The 19314-nt window shown below is 42.5% G+C and overlaps 1 protein-coding gene across 5 annotated transcripts in view; it reads right to left on the bottom strand.

Annotated features, from left to right (window-relative positions):
• ripor2 (RHO family interacting cell polarization regulator 2) overlaps nt 1-19314 on the bottom strand; it is a 75145-nt gene that overhangs the window by 38728 nt on the left and 17103 nt on the right. Inside the window, exon 1 of one of the 5 annotated variants that reach the window (XM_085149378.1) lies at nt 14213-14500. The exons of the other annotated variants lie outside the window; for them this stretch is intronic. The gene's annotated coding sequence lies outside the window, so the exon portion shown is untranslated. Of the gene's footprint in view, nt 1-14212; nt 14501-19314 lie in introns of those variants that run through there. 5 annotated transcript variants of the gene reach the window in all.

Below are 19314 nucleotides of genomic sequence, written 5' to 3'. Positions count from 1 at the left end.
CATCTATGATTTTCTTTTCCTGTTCACAATGAAAAACCAGGTGTGTCACATATGTGAGAGCATGTCAGCCCATCGAGAACAGGCAAAAAGGTTCAGGATTAGCTGTGTTTTGCCTAATTTTGAGTGCTTGTTCCAGTAGTGAGGGTGCACCAGACAAACTGCAATGTTCTCCATTGCAGTGAGTGAAAGAAGTCAAAACGGGAAGTAGAGCAATCAGATTTTTCTCCAGAAAGAATGAGCTTTTTCAATACGGAAGATCAATTCCACCAACATTTTTTGCCATCAATGAGTAAAACTCTCAGGTCAGGAATCTCAAAATTTCAACTTAATGACTCAAACTTCTGAGAAAAAACTTGAACTTTAGGGATGATTTAACAAAGAAATGTTCATATTTCATCCATATTTCAAGCTGTTGCAGCATCTTTCCTTGTATAATTTGGGACTCTCTGTGTCTCTGTCCTGATGTATCACTGAAATGGAAGTAAAATGTGACAAAATTGAACACGTGTGTGCCTTCAGCCCAGCTGAATCATCCATGAAGCAGTAACCTTTGCTGCTGAAACATTTAGCCATCTCAGAGGTGCAGAGGTGTTTACAGCCTGGAACAAATAAACAGTTTACCACATTTAAGTTTTGCTTCGCCTTCCCATCATGATATTATTGATTAATTATTAAGGCTTGATGTTACACCTTAACCCTTTAAGACCTACCATAGAACCAAGTCTGCCAGAGCTTATATTATATTTTTACATGTTGTAGTGCCATTTTTGGGAGCCTTTCAAGTTGCTATACATCAATACAACCATTACAGCCTAAATTGTAATAATATGTATGCATTAAGTGCATAGTAATTACATAAATTGCGAAAAAGTGCAATAAACTACAAAAAAATTTAAAATCATTTTGTTTTTTTAACATATATTTCTAGTTAGAGAAATTTAAGAGGCTTATCCCTCAAAACTGTAAATACAAAAAAGTTGCACAAAATAGTTTCCCACCACAGGAAATTTATTTTGAGTGCCTTCATAGTTTTATTTTTGAAATACACCAATTTTTATACACTGCAGGAAAAACGAAAATAAATATTATAGTGCAAATTTGCAAAAAAGCAGCATATGCATCAAAATAAACTATTTCCAGCAGTGCAATATGAGTCCTACGCATCCCAGAAACGATACAGAAAGTCATAAAGTCAAAGATAACTTTTAAAAACACCAGTATAGGCTCATGAGGCCCGGATGGTAAAAAAACGACATTTGCGCGAAAATGACGTCACTTCCGGTTTCGGGCAGGTCATGGAGGACATGCGATAGTTCGCGCTGATGTCTAATCCAACGTAGGAAGTGTTATGAACAGCTGATCGGATCGGCAAAGCGTGTTTCTGGGATATTATGTTTTTGTTGCTGCAAGTGCTTTTTATGCAGTTTTTGCAAAGCTATATGTGGAAGGAAACTGTGACTTAGGACAAGCTGATGGCATATGATGTAAGTACAACTCCTCAGGTTTCATATGCAAAAAAAATTACTGCGATTTTGAATTGACCTTGCTACCTGTGCTTGCTAGCTAACATGTTTCTACCATGAGCCAATAAGTTCCCAAAATGCTACACATTGCAGATTAAAAAGAGTGCTCCCCATCTTTTTAAATCGAGCCTTTATCACAAAACTAAAACTTTTCTGCATCTAATAAATAACTTTGTAACTACGCTCAAGGGTTACCTAGGCAACCGGAGCATGGAATATCTGCCAGGGACCAATTGGTTACAACCAGGCCACATATCAATGGCAGTCAATTCAAATGCTCGTCTTCTGTCGCTGCTCACAGTCACTGAATCTCAGCGGCGTTGCTGCCGCTCGCTTCCTACGTGGACACGTCTTTATAAGTAATATGGTACATTCCATGCATGTATTAGTTAGTTAAGATTAATTTCATGATGAAAGGGAACATTTATCACTGAATGTCTCGGAAAGAACAGGTTTTAAATCCAAAACTCCCTGCAGGTAAAATATGTGACACTGACAAATGTGCAGAACACACCGATGCATAATCACAAGAACAGCCATGTTAACGAACCTGAGCGGGGTGCACATGCAGATGTGAATCCACATTACTACACAGCACAAATCTCACGATATTGCTTCTTAACCCGATTCAGGATTTACACATTTACAGCTACTTTTACAAGGAAAAATGACTTCAGGAACAGGGAGCCTCATTATCCACAGTGCTGCAAAAGAGTGTGCGTTGCTCCTGAGGAGGAAGGTTTTATTCATCTTTACTGAAAAGGCTTCTCAAAGCTCACTATAAAGCTGGGAGGAAAGTGCTTTAAGATGACATTGTGGAGTAGAAAAATGTCATCTTTTGAGGTGGCGATGAAACACTTTTAATAAGCATGACTCTCAGTTCAGTTTTCCCCGCCAGCAAGAAATGAAAAGGGCTCAAACAGGAAAGTTTGAAGAGTTTTATGTTCATTTTTGCTTTAAATGCCAATGATTGTGTCTATATACTGTGTGAGATGCATAACAGCAATACGTACTATGCTAACAATGGGTTAAACTACTGTCTGGTTGTAAGAATCCCCTCCACTGAACTTCAACATCCTCCAGCTCACTGTTTAGATTCCAAAATCTAAAGTTTTAGTTTTGGCTCAGTCTCTCAGTCTCATGTTTTAGCCAATCAAGATCTCACAAAACAGCTGTCTGCTCTGAAACAGGAGAACGAGTTCCATACAGACTCACTGGTGAACACAGTTGAGCACTCAGCAACATAAAAGCCAGAAATTTCCCATAGAAGTGGGAAAAGTGATGTTAAAGGGTGAGTACTGCAAATGCATTCAGTCAAGTGCCCTTAAGTGGCTAAAAACAGTTATTACAGATTTAAAAAGAAGGATATTTTATGCTTTTCTTTACTTTCTGCCATATATATTCTGTCAAGACCATCAGTGTTTGTGCACGCAATCAGTGTGAGCCACAGCGCAGGATTCACACTGATTCAGACAGTCTTATTTTCTTGTCTTGGCCCTGCAAGGTGTCAGTCAAATAGAGGCCAGCAAAATAAATATGGATTAAATATGGTTTTCAGATTCAGTCATCTGAACTCATTCTGCTACCTAGAAATTAGCATATTAGGTCCCCTATAAAGTTTTATGTTAATGTTTACTTAAGACGAATATTTATATATTCAATTATTTTATTTTCTGATGATAAATATTTTAATAAGAGAAATTTAAACTTGTAGACGACAGGTATATTTCTCTAGTTTGTGTAATCCAATCTTACCAGCATGTTAAACGAACCCTCACATCCAGAAAGAAGGAGGAAGGTGTAGTAAATAACGCGACTGTGGGACAAATGGGAATCTGTAAAAAGCTTTGAACCTGAAACGAGAGATTGACGCTGTTATGACTGACCATCATGTGCAGGATCATAAACACCATTTCAGAGTCACCAGCCTGTGATTCCAGGAATCCATCACACAGAGAAAAGAAAAGAAACAAAAACTTCGTGTGTGATGCTGGTACCTGGTGAGTCCTCTCCACATGTGCTCACAGGGCTCTTTTTCCCCCCTCAGCTATCTCTTTGAACGGCCGCAATAGTGGAAATTCCAGAAAGAACATAAATGTTCAACATGACACCCAAACACACATGTAAAAAAACACAGACTAACTCAGTTTGTTCAGGGAATCGATTTCTGTTTGGAGCGAGCAGTGAGACTATTCAACAGGAAGCTTCCACAAGAGCTCCGATTAGGGAGATAGCTCGCACTGATTCTTTTTAAATCAAATTTATACCAGGACAACAACAAATAAGTCGTTTTTACGGATGCTGGAACGATAACAACATGTTTTTCTTGCTGTTTATTCCTTATTTTGTTAAAGGAAAATGTTAAAGTGCAGCGATTCTTCATCAAACTATTTTTAAAGATTTAGCCGACGTAAACCTGATGTTATAAAACACACACACACACACACACACACACACACACACACACACACACGCACACACACACACACACACACACACACACACACTGAGAGTGAATTTCAGCCAGTGCTAACATATAAACCGATGCTTCCCTTCTCAATAAGAAAGACTGACTTTTCTTTACTCGTATCACTTCTTCTGACCAAAAATAGTCTCTCTGCCTGAAATCCTGACCTAATTAGTCAGACTGATCTTAGTCATCCTCCCATGGTGACGGATTTACTTAAAAAAAAGGGGGGAAAAAAGAAAAAAGCTTTACCAGGTCATCACTGAACTGATCTAGACCCTATAAATAATAAAAAGAATCAGCTGAGAGTCGACTCAGTCATCTGATGCAGTCAAACGCTTTATTGTGGGAAAGACTGGGAACTGGATGCAGTGCAGACGGGACGTGACGGTACTGTGGTGGCCTCTGTGTGTGTGTGTGTGTGTGTGTGTGTGTGTGTGTGTGTGTGTGTGTGTGTGTGTGTGTGTGTGTGTGTGTGTGTGTGTGTGTGAGAGAGAGAGAGAGAGAGAGAGAGAGAGTTTTAGAGCGAGGGGGGGGGGGGGCCCAATGTCAGCTCTATCACATGAAAGTCCAGACAGGTCAGAAATAATGCAGCAGATAAGCTCACCACGGAAACACAGCACTGGCAAGTATTTTAAGTCAGTATCGACCCGATCTATTCCCGATTTATCGATGTGTGAACTAATCAGTTATTAATAGATTTATTTATATCTGTCAGAAAAGTCAAAGATCATTTCTCTCCACCTTTTCACAACATTTAAAGACACCTGCGCCGCTTCAGACACCAGTGTGAGCGTCAAAGTCTGCCCAAAAAAATCTGTAAGATGCGAATTTGGTCACTCCACTCCAATTATAAACCATCGGGGTCCTCACGGCGCACGGGAAAAATTAAGAGCAGGATATGAAGTGGAATTTGACCAGATTAACTGAGACGTGTCGGGCCTGAGGTTACATTCAGGCATTTCAGCAAGAGGGTCGTGTGCAATCACTGTAAGCCTTAACAGTGAATGCATCCTATTCTAATGATCTAGAAGATGATTTTTTTTAAAAAATAATTCACACATAAAAGAGCACAGTAGAAAGAAATAGCAGCAGCTGAGAGATCGCGGCCTAACCACAAACATATGATGCGTGTTTTTCTGCCTTTAGTTTGCACACATAGTCAAAAATCACTGAATTCTGCAACAAAATGAAGTACCTCAACAGCACATCCACAGTGCGTTTGCTGCTGAGCTCATACAAGCTCACCTAACTTGATTGCAGAGTATTAATAAACCCACCCATCTGTGATGCTTAGTCAGAAATGACACAGATGGCACGGACAGGAAACGCTGCATCCTAACAACAACACCCTACACTCTGACAAAGAAAAAAAAGGCTACATATGTTTTAACCAGGTGTTCGTTCTTCATGACGCCGACTGATCTATCGGCACAGCAAGAGAGCGAAAACATTTTGCTCAAAATCAAAAGAGGGGAGCAGCGCAGAAGATTAAGCCCCACGTTGTCTTCTTCTACATGTAAATAAAAAGGTACGCTTGATTAACATATCAGTGCGCTCTGAATGTGGGTCAGCATGAGAACCCGTTCCCTGCTTCCTCTCGTCCTTTGATTTGTCCGTCATGCGCTGGCTCCGACTGAAAGTGGCCACCTATGCCGCAGCGCTGGAATGCAGTTACCATGCAAAACAGGATTATTCAGCTTATTTCAGCTCCATTTGTTATTTTCAGTGGGAAAAGACAACAATGTTTTCACCGCTGGCAGCTGCTGTGGTAACACGATCTCAGAGTATCGCACAGCCATGTGTGAATCAGCCAATCAGCGACAGGGTTTGCCACTGTGTCAGCTGTGAGGTGAAACATTTCTCTGGACTTATTACTAACAACGGGCCGAGATCAGGCCTGCTCACCCGAGTTATCACTGCTTATTAATGTTTAATAGGGTAAAAAACTGCACACAGTGATATATTGCTTAGGGGAAAAAAATAATGCAACATCTGACCACATTTTCTCTAAGAAAACAAGCAAAATATGACCTACATCCATAAAGCACATGCTTTCTGGCTATATTTGTTTCATAATACAACCATATGCCCATACTCTCCCTATCTCTCTCTTACCAGCAATGCATTCAAATCTGTGGGTGTATTTCACAAACAGAAGTCATGGTGGATTTCTGTTCCATTCATTCCTCCTGTTGCCTTGAGTTAGCCATTACTATAATGTTAACGACACAAAAATTTACCCAGCGGCTAAATGAAAGAGAAAAAACACACTGTGCGGGATTTTTTTTTTTAAAAAAAGGCTAATGGAAAATGACAGAAAAAGAACATCATGTCCCTGAAAGCAACTTTCTCTGGTGGAGAAACACACTGAAGAGGAGAACTTTCCTTTCCCTCTAAAGTGTTATTTCACAGTTGGATACTTCAAGTTAACGTGGAGATTTCTGCACTGCTTATAAATAAGATTCAGTAAGGAGCAGGGCAGCTTTTACAACCAGTGAACGCTATAATACATGGGTCCGTTTATGTGCTGATGTGTGATGTGTTAAAGTTTTGGTACTGGGTGTAGCTCAGAGAGTCGCTGTATGACAACAAAAGCGAAAAGATGACTCAGAAGCGCGTGGATGGTGCTGCAGATGCTACAGACAGGCAGCAGAGACGCTGCATCACCATCCATCGCACCAGGCATCGCATGAACTCGCTCACCTGCTCACACCCAAGCCTCTCCACGCACAGATGTTTCACAAAGCCCACATCTGGTCCAGCCTTGATCTCCTGTACGGATTACTGACATTTATTTTATGATTTCTTTTTATTATAGTGTGGCAGCTTTTATCTGCAGCCTGAAGCAGAGGATGAGCAGGAGAGAGGTAAGCGCGTGCGCTAAAGGTCAACAGCTAAAAGATGCTGCACCTGAATACGCCGAATTCTATGTCTTTGATACATTAGCACTTTAGCCAACGCAGTTAGAAGGCAAAACATTTACGAGGGAAGGAAAAACTCTCTGACCTTTCTCAGCTGCTGATTATTTATTGATGGTAAATGGTGCCACTGAACACTTAAAGAACTTTTACACTACTTAGACATGCAGAGCCGAGGAGCCGAGGATCAGTCGCCAGACTGGAGGACAACCTGCTGAACCTCCTGAGCAAGAGTTGCAACAATTGCAGTCTGAAAGACTTGTAAGAATGAGCATAGATGAAACACTCTGAAGGCTGATTGATTTTTTAAATCAATAAATCAAGTCATGATTTTAAGTAAACTAAAAGCACTGGTTTAGCTCACTGGGTAGAGTGGGTAAAGCTAATGCAGAGCCTATGCTTGAATGCACCCCGAGGCCATTTGCAGCACGTCTTTCCTGTCCTATTGCAGAAAGAGTTAAAAAATCTCCTAATATATATTGCAGAGAAAACAAAGATATTGTATGTAATACCAATATTTTCTTACATCCACAGGATTATCAGATCCCACAATTCCCATAATCCAACTTGATTTCCCTCAGCTTCCAGCCTGGTGTTCTTCCTAAATGTGTGCAGTTCAGTTCTCCTAAAATGCTGAATAGATTTTTAGCAATCAGTTCAAAGATAACTGCATTCTCAGCTGTTGTAATGTCAAAAAAACATCATTACCACACTGAACGTATTTTGAGTAGCAGGTTTCAGTCATCCTTACAACGATTCCATTCAGGATGAAGGAGTTACACACTCCAACCCCTTCTCCACCTTCTTAAGTCATCTGTCACCGCACAGCTGTGTGTCACAGACGCTCTCAAGCAGCTGAGTAATGGGAACGCCCACTTCAGGATGCCTTAAGTTGCAAAGATGTCTGTGACGAGATGTAATCACATGCACGCGGGGAAAAAAAAGAGTGCGAGATAGCACACCAACGAGGAAAGACTGGAGGCAGGAGGCAGAGAAGACAAGTGCAGCTGAGAGATTCATCACCCTGGTAGCCCAGAAACGCTGACAGCTCGTGCACAACTTAACTATGAAGAAAACTGTCAGGACTGCTGTGCCACCAATCTGTTAGCCTCATGTTGTCATGCTGTCAAAATAAAGACCCAGACATGAAAAGATCACGACACACACACAGACGTGAACCAACAGAGTGTCATCCAGCTGCTGGACTGCTGCAGAGGAAGCACATCAAACACCAAAACAGACAGATTATCAGCTTAGGACGCTAAAACGCTTATGACAATCATAACGCTGCTACTACCAACTGCTGCGGCCAGAGGTGTGTGTGTGTGTGTGTGTGTGCCAGTGTGTCTGATATCATGGATCTCCCATGACGTCTCGTGCAGAGCATGCAGCATGTGGTGCACACCTCACAGAACAGTAACGCAGATGTGAGGGATGATTAATGGGGAACACAGACAGACACACACAGGCCAAGCTGATCTGCTCAGAAACAACAGGAGGGGGTGAGGATGGGTTCAAACACCCTACCATAAATTCCTCATCTGCATCTATGCAGGAGGGCACAGAAAGGACAGGGGCAAATAGATGTGGTGGAGGGGGGTGGAGAAAGTGCCAGAGAAAGGAGGGATGGAGGGAAACTGATAGAAAAACACAATAATATAGATGGAAAACCCAAAGGGATGCCGAGCAAGCACTCACCCTGATTGATGCCCCCCCCACACACACACACACAGAGCTGGACACTTAGGTCCATTAGTGGCACATAATTGTTCCGGTTTTCCATTTTTCATACATCACCACTTCCTACTCGTGCGGTCAGAAGAAAAACAAAAACATACAAAGAAAAGTACACACAAGCCTGTGTGTTTGTGTGTGTTGTGACTTTAATGGGATATAACAGGTTGGCGCTTTGGCACTATTATCCACAGTCATTGTGTTTAAGCCGCACTGTTCTCAACACTGGCCTAAAAAGCTCTGATGAGTCTTTAGGCAGCTCAGTCCTCTGTAGCGATTCTATAGGCTAATCTTATTGTAGCTCCGCTCATTAATAAGCCAGCACTGGTTTCAGTGTCTCTCTTAGAGGGACGAATGAAGCAGAGTGAAAGAAAAGACAAACGCTGCTGTGACACTGTGACTGAAAATGGTCACAGGAGGCAAAAGCTGAGTCGCTGTAATGAAGCAGACTGTCAGAGGGGCCGTGGTGTCCACCTCAAACTCCCATCAGACCCTCAGACACAAACCGATGAACGCTGATCGTATTATTTATATAAAAAAGTTAATGCAGCATGTCTGCTTTTAATACAGTTGACTAAAAGCTACACAAGATTAAGGCTTTACTATATTGATGTTATATTCCATATTTGTATGAGCTTCCAGACCGTCACAGTGCCCAACAATCATCCTCTTGTGCTTTAAATCAAACTAATGCGGCTCTGTGGTCAGATTTTCTTAAAGTCATCTATGGTTGTGAAAAGCGGAATTAAATGGGCCCCAGGGTATAAGTATTAACCTCCATTTATGGTGTTTGGTATTGGAGAAATTAAGAATTTCTTAATTTCTTACTAATGATAAGTAGTGGTGTGCGATGCTGCATATTTTGGTATCGATCCGATACCAAGTAAATATGGGTCAGTATCGCTGATACCAATACTTTTCCATAAATAATTTTATGGGGTTTTTTTTATGTTTATATAAATTATAAATTGGTAGTGTTTCCACTATACCTGACAAGCTTTCTACAAATCCCACATTCACAGGGCGCTACTCTTCCTCTTTGCCATTCTTCTGTTGCATTTTCTCTGTGCTGATGAACCTGAGCGAGCAACTTGCTTGTTTGTTTGCTTTGTGCGTCTAAGTCACGTCACAGGAGCGGCGATTCCGGTGACCTGGCTGTTTAGTCTTTGCCGAAACCACAGCACTGCAAACAAGAGCGGAACCTAAAGTAAAAAATCAATCTCACCAGGCTAGTATCAATCTGATACCGATACCGAGTTGGTATCAATACAATCGATATTTGGACACCCATCCTTTTATATGACAGTAGAAAGAAAAATTATAGCAGGCCCATTTTAAGGTGAAAGTACAATCCCACCTTGTGGTACATGAAATTCTTCTAAACAAGCTCTCCCTTCCTAGATGGACACCCATCAAAGCTGTCAGGGAGTGACCCAGACGTTACCTCACAATGTTTGATCTGGCAGGACGTACAGCTGAGGCTGGTGAGAATTTAAGTTCTGCAAAATAAATAATTAGTCAAAAATGAAATTGTAAATATAAACATAAAGCGATACGACATCAATAACCGAGCGACTTTTCAAAAAAAAAAAAAAAAGTCTATCTGCTAATCGTGGTGTAACCACCATCAAAGTGACTTCCAGTAGTGACTCTTCCTCTCCAACTTAAAGTTCCTCTCTTATCTCATCTGACCCCGCCCCCCACCTTCCCTGAAGATACCATCACCCTCCACCACTCCTCATTCCTTCTAGCTGATCCCTTCCCTCTGCCTCAGTCAACCCTCCACTCCCTCCACATACCACTTAACCCCAGTGTAACAGCTTATGACCCACCTTCTTGACACCAGAGTTCCCAGCTAACATGAAAAACCTCCCACACACCCCCCCTGAGGGGGCAGTGATTGTAGGGCCAGGCATGTTGCAACAGCCTAATAAGACTATCATCCTGAGATAACCTCTGACTTACAGCTGGCAGCTTTATCTCACTCCACATCCTAAATGGAGGTTTATCTCAATTAGCTCAGCATGTGATGAAGCTCTTTACACAAACAGACATTTCTGCTAAACTTTGAAAAGTTACAAAGAGACTCTGTTACTAAAATAACATTAGACTGGATGTGCTCTGAAAACAACTGTCATCTACAGTATACCAGTGATCAGAATGACCCATTTTCTCCACAGGGAGCATTCAAGTTTCATCAAAGGACCAGAAAAAAAAAATCTGCCTCTTGAAAGTCACGGTTTGTATCACAGCAGCTTCCCAGACGCAGGTTAAAAATGGAAGTCAGGATGAACTCAGCAGGAGTTTTGAGACTTTATTCTTCAAGTCGTCCTAAATATCAAACTTCTTCAGAGCGTTCGGAGTGTCAAAAGACTCCAATTGGATTCATTTCCTTCCACTGGAACTTGGAGAGCTTTAACTTTCTGCAGCCTACGGTCCTTAAAAAATAACTATCAGCTGTGAAAACTTCAAGGAGGCACTCCTCCTGTAAGAATGCAAGGCCTTCGTTTTCCCCAAAAAACCACATATATGCGCACAGATGGAAAAACATATGTAGGTGCATGCAGTGAATACAAGCACCCACACACACACACACACACACACACACACACACACACGCACAGTAGCAAGCAATATTCCTGAGAAGTACAAGTGGGTGTACTTAGGAAGAAAAAGGTCAAGTGCGCCATGTGTGAGACGCTGATAGACTTAAAAGCACTAAAATACTTACTGTGTTCACAATGGACTACCAGGTCATGCTTCTCTTGTTTTGGCATTTGCATAACCTTCATAATGCGCTTCTGTTGAAGTATCTACATGAGGCGGTCAGTGAGGTCACACCATGGTAGAAAAATCAGTGTAGTGACCAATACGTTGATGTAAATGGTAAATGGCCTGTATTTGTATAGCGCTTTTTTACTAGTACCTAAGGACCCCAAAGCGCTTTACACAACCAGTCATCCACCCATTCACACACACATTCACACACTTAAAGAAGATTTGCTTTTAGCCCTGAAGTATGAAAGTGATCCCAGAGCTAAAAAGAAGCCAATGAACAAGTGCCGAAACATGTAGTTCCTTAAATGACCACTTGAATGATCACTTTTGTTAATAACTGTACAGGGGTGACTATTTTTTACTGCATAAAGCTTAAAGTTTGGCATTATCCAGAACGTGGATGCTTAGGGTAGCCTGTGTTTGCTGTTGTCTCAGTGAAAACTAACTTCTTATTTTAGATCACAGTAAGTAACATGCAGACTTTGTTAGCCCAGCTAGCTAGTGGTTGCTGATAACTTGCCAGGTTTAGCCTCTCATTCACTTACAGACACTCATAAAAAGAAAGAAAGAAAGAAAGAAAGAAAGAAAGAAAGAAAGAAAGAAACAAACAAACAAACAAACCAATACAAGTTTGAGTCATCCAAATTTTCAAATTTGAAGCTTCAAAACAGTATTTCCAAACAAATGGGTGATGTCATGTTAGTTACATCATCTATATACAGTCTATGTAGTAAACTAGCTCTCTTTTGGTTTTGAAATACAACCTATTATCAGATTTATTGGTTTTTATGACTAATATTTCTTTAATATCTTCATAACAATACAAAAAAAACATCACAAAGAAATATTCTCTGTAGCACTACAAACAAAACTTCAAAACATTATTTGAATGGTTTGATAAATTGACAAGATAACTACAGTTTACTTAAATTAACAGCAATTAAATTAAAAACTTTGCCAAGAGTTTGGGCTTGGTTTCAATTTTTGAAATGGTGTTAGACGGCTGCTGCTCAATAAAAAAATAATGTTGATGATCGACACTAACTTGAAATGGTTCGATTTTTTTCCAAGCAACAATGCCAAACTTTCTTTGGAAACGGCTTCAAAACCATAAACATACTTCTTTGTTTTATCTGATAGTGAACTGAATATCTTTGGGTTTTGAACTTCTGGTCAGATTTAAAGAAGAGTGATATTTAATAAATCTCTGGGCTCTGTGAAACTGGCAGCTGTCCCACTTAGTTGACACCAACGCTGCAGTGTTGTGTTTTGGTAGTTGAGGGGAAAACCCAACAAAATGACAGAGCCTCTGAATTTCCTCCAAACCACACAGTCATAATTCCTTTAATGAGGCATTTGGAGAGAAAGAGAAGGAAATGAGTGCATGTGGGTGTGCTTGCCCCTGCATGTGTGAGACTCAGAAAGTGAAAGCTGGAGAGAGAGAGAGGGGGAGAAAAAGGAGGGACGGTTGAGGCAGCAGATGCGGGGAATGAAAAGCTGGTTGTGGTAAAGTGGAGAGAAGGTGAGGGGGGGAGCATGTGTGAGAGTCTGGGAACAGACGCTGGTCCTGCATCCCCGCAGCCCATCTCAGCTTGGCACAAACACCCTACCCCTCGTCTCCAGCCCCCTTCAAACAGCTTAACCACAGCCCAAACAGCCTGGCAGCAAAGCAAAGCACTTCCACTTAACCATATCAAAGTCAGCCTGGCGCTGCACTGAAAGAGCATTTAGCCCTGAAAAAAACAGAAAGCCCTATTCCTCAGAAACGGCATGAGCAGCCAGGATGGACGTCTGCGTGGTTTTATAGGCAGCCGATTTTCATGTTGTTTTGTTGTTATTTATATGTGTGCTGGAGATGGCTTTGAACTGAAGACTTCTGATTGCCTGAAGAACCTTTTGATCAACTTGGAGGACACACAGCTGAAGAGATAACGTCAGCTCAGTTGGAAAGCCTTTAAACAGGGCTAGATTTTTAAAATTCGAGGACATTCATGCATCCCTCTGGGTTAGAGGGCCCAGGAAGCAGCAATCTGGCAGGTAGAAACCTGCTAACTACTGGCAATGTCTTCTGACAGAACAGTCAGGGCTCACTTCACAGACAGTTCCTCCTCAGCACTGCTGCTGCTCCGTTTATCTGCTCTGGTTCAGCTGGAAGATCCACCGTGGGTGGTTTCAGTGGACAATGGATGCCCTTTGACCCTGCCTCATCCCCAACAAACACGGAGATGCATTTGTAAAAATCACTGGCCTGATTCTCGCCTTTCACTTGCACTGAGTCCCAACACATGTGGATGCTGCGATAATACAATTTTAAACCTAGTTTGCATGCTTCCAGTCAACACTGATCACAGCGGATCATCTGTCAGAAGAACAGAGTGACACATGACACAAAGAGCCGCACACGCACATGTTCGAGGCTAAAAATACTTTCCGTTGTACAGTGTCGGAGTTCAATTTTCTGAAGTTGTTTATTTTCAGAAAAGCGTGAAGACCCCAAAACAAATTATTATTCTATAAGTTTAATCATGTGATCTAAGAGATTTATGTAAGGGGTTGAAAATGAAATTATTATAGGCGTCCGTACGTTTATCCTCCACTAAGCTCCATCCTCGGTGAAATCAATTCACGCGTCGCCTTGATCCACTAACCCAGTGCCCCGGGGAATCAGCCTTCCTCCACAGTGGGGAAAGAGGAGTTCCCCTGAATGAGCGCACCACACCAAACCACGAGCCTATTTTGTTCCCGGTTTAACCCTTTGTCAAGTAGCACCGAACAATGCTTCAACCCACCTCTGGAAAAACTTCACGACAGCGGCTCCTCAGCGGCGTCTCCGACCGTCTACCTCCGCCTCTCCATCCATGCGTAAGAAAAAATATATATAAAAAACACAAAAGTGATTTTTCGCTTTCTGTGCGGAGGATTTTAGCACCGATTCAGTGACAGTTCAGAAAATCTCATTCCCAGAGAGACGGACCAGCTGCCCGGATGAGTGATGGATGATCGTCGCTTTATTTTTCACCCCCCCACCTCGACGAACAGTCGTCGCGGCTCCGTCCAGAGCAAACACTGAGCCCACTCACACATTCCAGTTTGTGTTTGCAGCGCTCCTCCTGAACAGCGGCGGCCAATCAGAGGCGGAGGATGTCACGGGGAGGGCGGGGTCGATCTTTTCTGTACCCTAACCACGGCTGAAGAATGACCCCCAACTCCATCGTGTGGCGGTGGGGGTGCCCGTACGTGCATTCATTTACGCGTCTCTCCCTTTGTCTCCATCTCCGAAAATGAACGAGCTGTATTATCGTGAGTTTCAAAGACTGAATACTTCTGTTATTTAATATCTCACCTTGATAACCCTGCAAAGGGTGGCCAATATCAGCTGAGATCATATTATTGCATAATTTTGCAAACCTCTTTTGGTGCTTTTTATTGGCTATAATCTACAAGCTAACACTCATACAGACATCAAACAGGGTTACTGCACTGTACGCGCATTGGTTGATGTCTCAGCATGCTGTGAAGCTGCCCTGTTTTATCTGCTGTGTACAGTGTAGATAATAAAAACTTGGCACAGATAATAAGCGGAGACTGAGAGCCAATAGGAAACATGTATTTGGAGTATTTGGAGTGTCTCTCTTTTATTTTGATCTATAAATAGTCCAAATGACAATTTGTTATTTCTATATATAAATGTGTTATAAATATGTGCCAAGCTAATGATGTGCAATTAAAAGGAAAGACCTTCATAAACATGCTGTTTGTAAAGGTTTATCAGCTATGATCTGCACTTCATAAACCATTCACCATTAGGGATGCATTCATGCACACTCACATTAGAGAAAATATAGAACAATGTATTGAGTAGGATCAGGGGTAGGCAACTCCAGGCCTCGAGTGCCGGTGTCCTGGAGGTTCTAGATCCCACCCAGGGTTAACACACCTGAATCAAATGATTAGTTCATTACCAGGCCTCTGGAGAACTTCAAGAAATGCTGAGGAGTCATTTAGCCCTTTAAATCAGCTGTGATGGATCATGGACACATCTAAAACCTCCAGGACACCGGCACTCGAGGCCCGGAGTTGCCTACCCCTGAGTTAGATTATGAATTATCTCCATGTGCGTGCGCTCTGGACAGCAGTGGGATCATGTTTAGGAAGCTTTCATAGCTTTAAGGAATTAAAATAATTTCATGCCTCATTCTGCAACATTTCACCAGTGCCTCGCTGTTTCATTTCTCTTATTGTCAGGTTGTACGACTGATTATATAATTACCCGTGAATGTACATCTTAGCACCAACAGATTATTCCAAATTACCTCGTCAGCCTGTTTGCCTCAATAGGGGTTTGCTGGGAGGTCTTTTCCTTGGAAAGCAAGCTGCAAACTAACCGAATTACATGCGAGGGAACCATGAAGAAGACAAACGCCTCCATCTTTAGAAGCTACAAACAGCATGAACCACAGGTGCTGCTATTTGAGGCCGAGGGAAAATACATTTCTGTGGCACGACTTATAAAGAGCGACTCGTCGTGAAGTGCTCCTGCCAACATAATTGCCCTCCATAAGTGGATACATTGTTCCGCTGAGTCCATACAAATCCAATTCAGCTCACCCTTCCAAGAAGCAAAGGGAGCAGAAAATGGCTTGTCCCTTTTAATCCATCAGCTTGGTTTTTAGTAGAGAGAGGGACTTTTAAAATAACTCACCGATATGATTAATCTCAGAGGGTGGGTTTATGAGGTTTTTACGCAGGTTGGAAATTGGTCAGTTTCTTTAATTTTGTGTTAAATTATTGTCTTTTCTTAAAAAAAAAAGGCCAAAGGTGCTCTTTAGGGGGAGAAGCTGTGATCAGATAAGTGGCACAAGGTCCAAAAGAATCAAGAAGAGGCTACAGAGATGCATAAGGTGGTTAAACATTGTTACAAACACCTTTAAAACACATCTTTCCGTCTTCAGGACTGCTGATCGGCCAGCTGTACAGTGCATTGGAGGGAAAGCTGGGTTTGCTGTCCTTTAATCCTTTCCTGGATAAGTGTGCAGTAAAGTGTAACACATGCCCAAATCAATCTTTATGAGCAGAATTTTAAACTGAAAGGATCGCTGATTTCACCAGCGTCCTGCAGTAGTTACAGCAGGAAGGCGAACCCTTTCACTTGTGACCACAGACTGCTCAGCTGTGATTCACCGAGTGTATTAGTTCCTTGTTAAAACATCGATAAAAAGGCAGAGAAATCCACAGAACTCATAATCTGACAGAAGTAGGCTAGCTTAGTCATAAATCAAAGCCTGTTGAGCCATCGACTTTACGGACAGCTTTCGTGGAGCGTGATTTCGACATGACACGAATGTAGCTTTAGGGAAACACAGAAGAAATGAGATGACTGTGAATCTGTAAAGTGAGCTGACAAAGTGACTCAAATCGTCATTCTTGATTTAATTTCTACTTGATGGGAAATGCATACGCCGGCCATTAGGCTGCATAACGATGATGACAGATACAGACAGAGAGGAGGGATGAATGAAAGACGGATAAAGGTTTAGAGGAACGACTTGGAGGAAATGTCCTTATTGTATTTCTTGCTAAAAGTCAGATAATGATTTAAAGTGTTTATGTCTGAAGGGAAGCCATAAAGCCACCATTTGGCTTAACAACATAATGCTAACTTTCTGAACTGTTTTTATCACCCTAAGGCGTCTCTTCCTCATTAGCAGCTCCATATGTTCTGCTGTCAGCGAACTTTCCCCACCTGAGCCTGCCAGATAAATGCAGCCACTCACCTCAAACACGATCATTACTCAGCCTTCGTCTTTCACACTAACTGTGGCTGAGCTGTTCATCCCTATTTTTTAATCATCTTTATTAGCAAGTAAATTTTTATTTGCTCTCACTTTGTGTTGTGCATTTTGCTGTTAAATCTCAGGTCCAGTAGAGCCAGAGAGTTGGTTTCCATGAGCTCCTCGATTAGCACTAACACACACACTCTCTCTCTCTTCCTCTCAGCTGTTGGACAGCCCAGCCTGTAATTATGGCTGTCATCAACAGCCCCTGACCGGCAGCTATATTTACCTCCATGTACATGCACACCACAAAGAGAACAACATATAGACCAGGCAGACCAGTTACATACAAACAAAACCACACATCTAGCAATATATTTAAAAAAAAAGCCTGCATACCTAAACTAAGGCTAAAGATTTCCTCCACATGCACGAATTAAGTTACACAATCAAGGAAAATCTGGATCTGAATCAATTTTTGTCCAATATATTATCCTATATTGCTAATGAATCAACTTGCTCTAAAAAGTTTGTCCCTTCTAAGTTCTGCCAAGCAAAACACCTCAGGTAAAATGCTTGTGCGCACCTGTCCAGAACTTAATGAGTCATCTTGCTAACAAACAGGCAGACAAGTAAACAAATGAGCTGGAACAGTTACATAACGCCCTCAATCAAGGTTTAAAAAAAGAAGTGCTTTTTCCTTTCTCCTTCCTTCTCTGGTGTGCTCCAGCTCTGTCAGTCCCTCCCTGATTTAAACTGCACTTAAAACATACTTGTTCCACACTTGTTATGGTGGCTGCCAGCGTCTCCTGACTGCTTTGACTTTAAAACCTTGTTTCTGTGTGGGTCTAGCTGCCAAGCGTACGTGGGTGCATACCCTGTTCACATAAACCTACACACCCTTTCATACACACAAACTATGAATGGAAGAACGTCAACTGACCTCCCAGCAGCACAGCTCCTTTCCTTCCATACCAACCTCCGCTGCCGCTGCTGTTCACCACCTTCAGTCTCCTGCTCGGCCTGTAGCACAGCATTGAAACTCCTGTCTCTCTCTGTAGCTCAGATTCTACTTCATTCAAACTTTTTTATTTTACATTTTACTCTTTTCTTGATCCTTTTCTCATATTCCCTCATCTCTGCTTAACGGCGTCTGACTGCTAAAGCCACGATGATTTCAAAAGACCACATGACTGGAGGGCCAGGAGGTCAAGGCTAAAGGATGTACAGGCACAGCTGATGATGATGTGTGTGTGACTGAAAGGCTGAGTGCTGCCTATGCTCAGATTACTTGCCTCGTTTAGGTCGAATCATTGTTGAATTTTTCTCCTCTGAATCCAACACACATTACGACATCAGCAGCTCTACTTTCATTAAAACCACGCTTTATTATTTGCTATTTATTTATGTGCTCTAAATAAACAAACAATCCATCCATCCATCCATCTTCATCCGCTTTATCCGGGGCCGGGTCGCGGGGGCAGCAGCCTAAGCAAAGAGGCCCAGACCTCCCTCTCCCCAGCCACCTCCTCCAGCTCATCCGGGGGAACACCAAGGCGTTCCCAGGCCAGCCGAGAGATATAATCTCTCCAGCGTGTCCTGGGTCTGCCCCGGGGCCTCCTCCCGGTGGGACATGCCTGGAACACCTCACCCAGGAGGCGCCCAGGGGGCATCCTTACCAGATGCCCAAACCACCTCAGCTGGCTCCTTTCGATGTGGAGCAGCAGCGGCTCTACTCTGAGCCCCTCCCGGATGGCCGAACTTCTCACCCTATCTCTAAGGGAGATGCCAGCCACCCTTCGGAGGAAGCTCATTTCTGCCGCTTGTATCCGCGATCTCGTCTTTTCGGTCACTACCCACAGCTCGTGGCCATAGGTGAGGGTAGGGACGTAGATCGACCGGTAAATTGAGAGCTTCGCTTTTACACTCAGCTCCCTCTTCACCACGACAGACCGGTGCAGCGTCTGCATTACTGCAGCTGCAGCCCCAATCCGTCTGTCGATCTCCGGCTCCCTTCTACCATCACTCGCGAACAAGACCCCGAGATACTTGAACTCCTCCACTTGGGGCAGGACCTCATCCCCGACCCGGAGTGGGCACTCCACCCTTTTCCGGCT

The sequence above is a fragment of the Neolamprologus multifasciatus genome, chromosome 22, assembly GCF_963576455.1.
Source record: "Neolamprologus multifasciatus chromosome 22, fNeoMul1.2, whole genome shotgun sequence".
NCBI lineage: Eukaryota > Metazoa > Chordata > Actinopteri > Cichliformes > Cichlidae > Neolamprologus > Neolamprologus multifasciatus.
The sequence above is the reverse complement of the archived record's forward strand: the minus strand, read 5'-3'. Positions and strand labels throughout refer to the sequence as shown.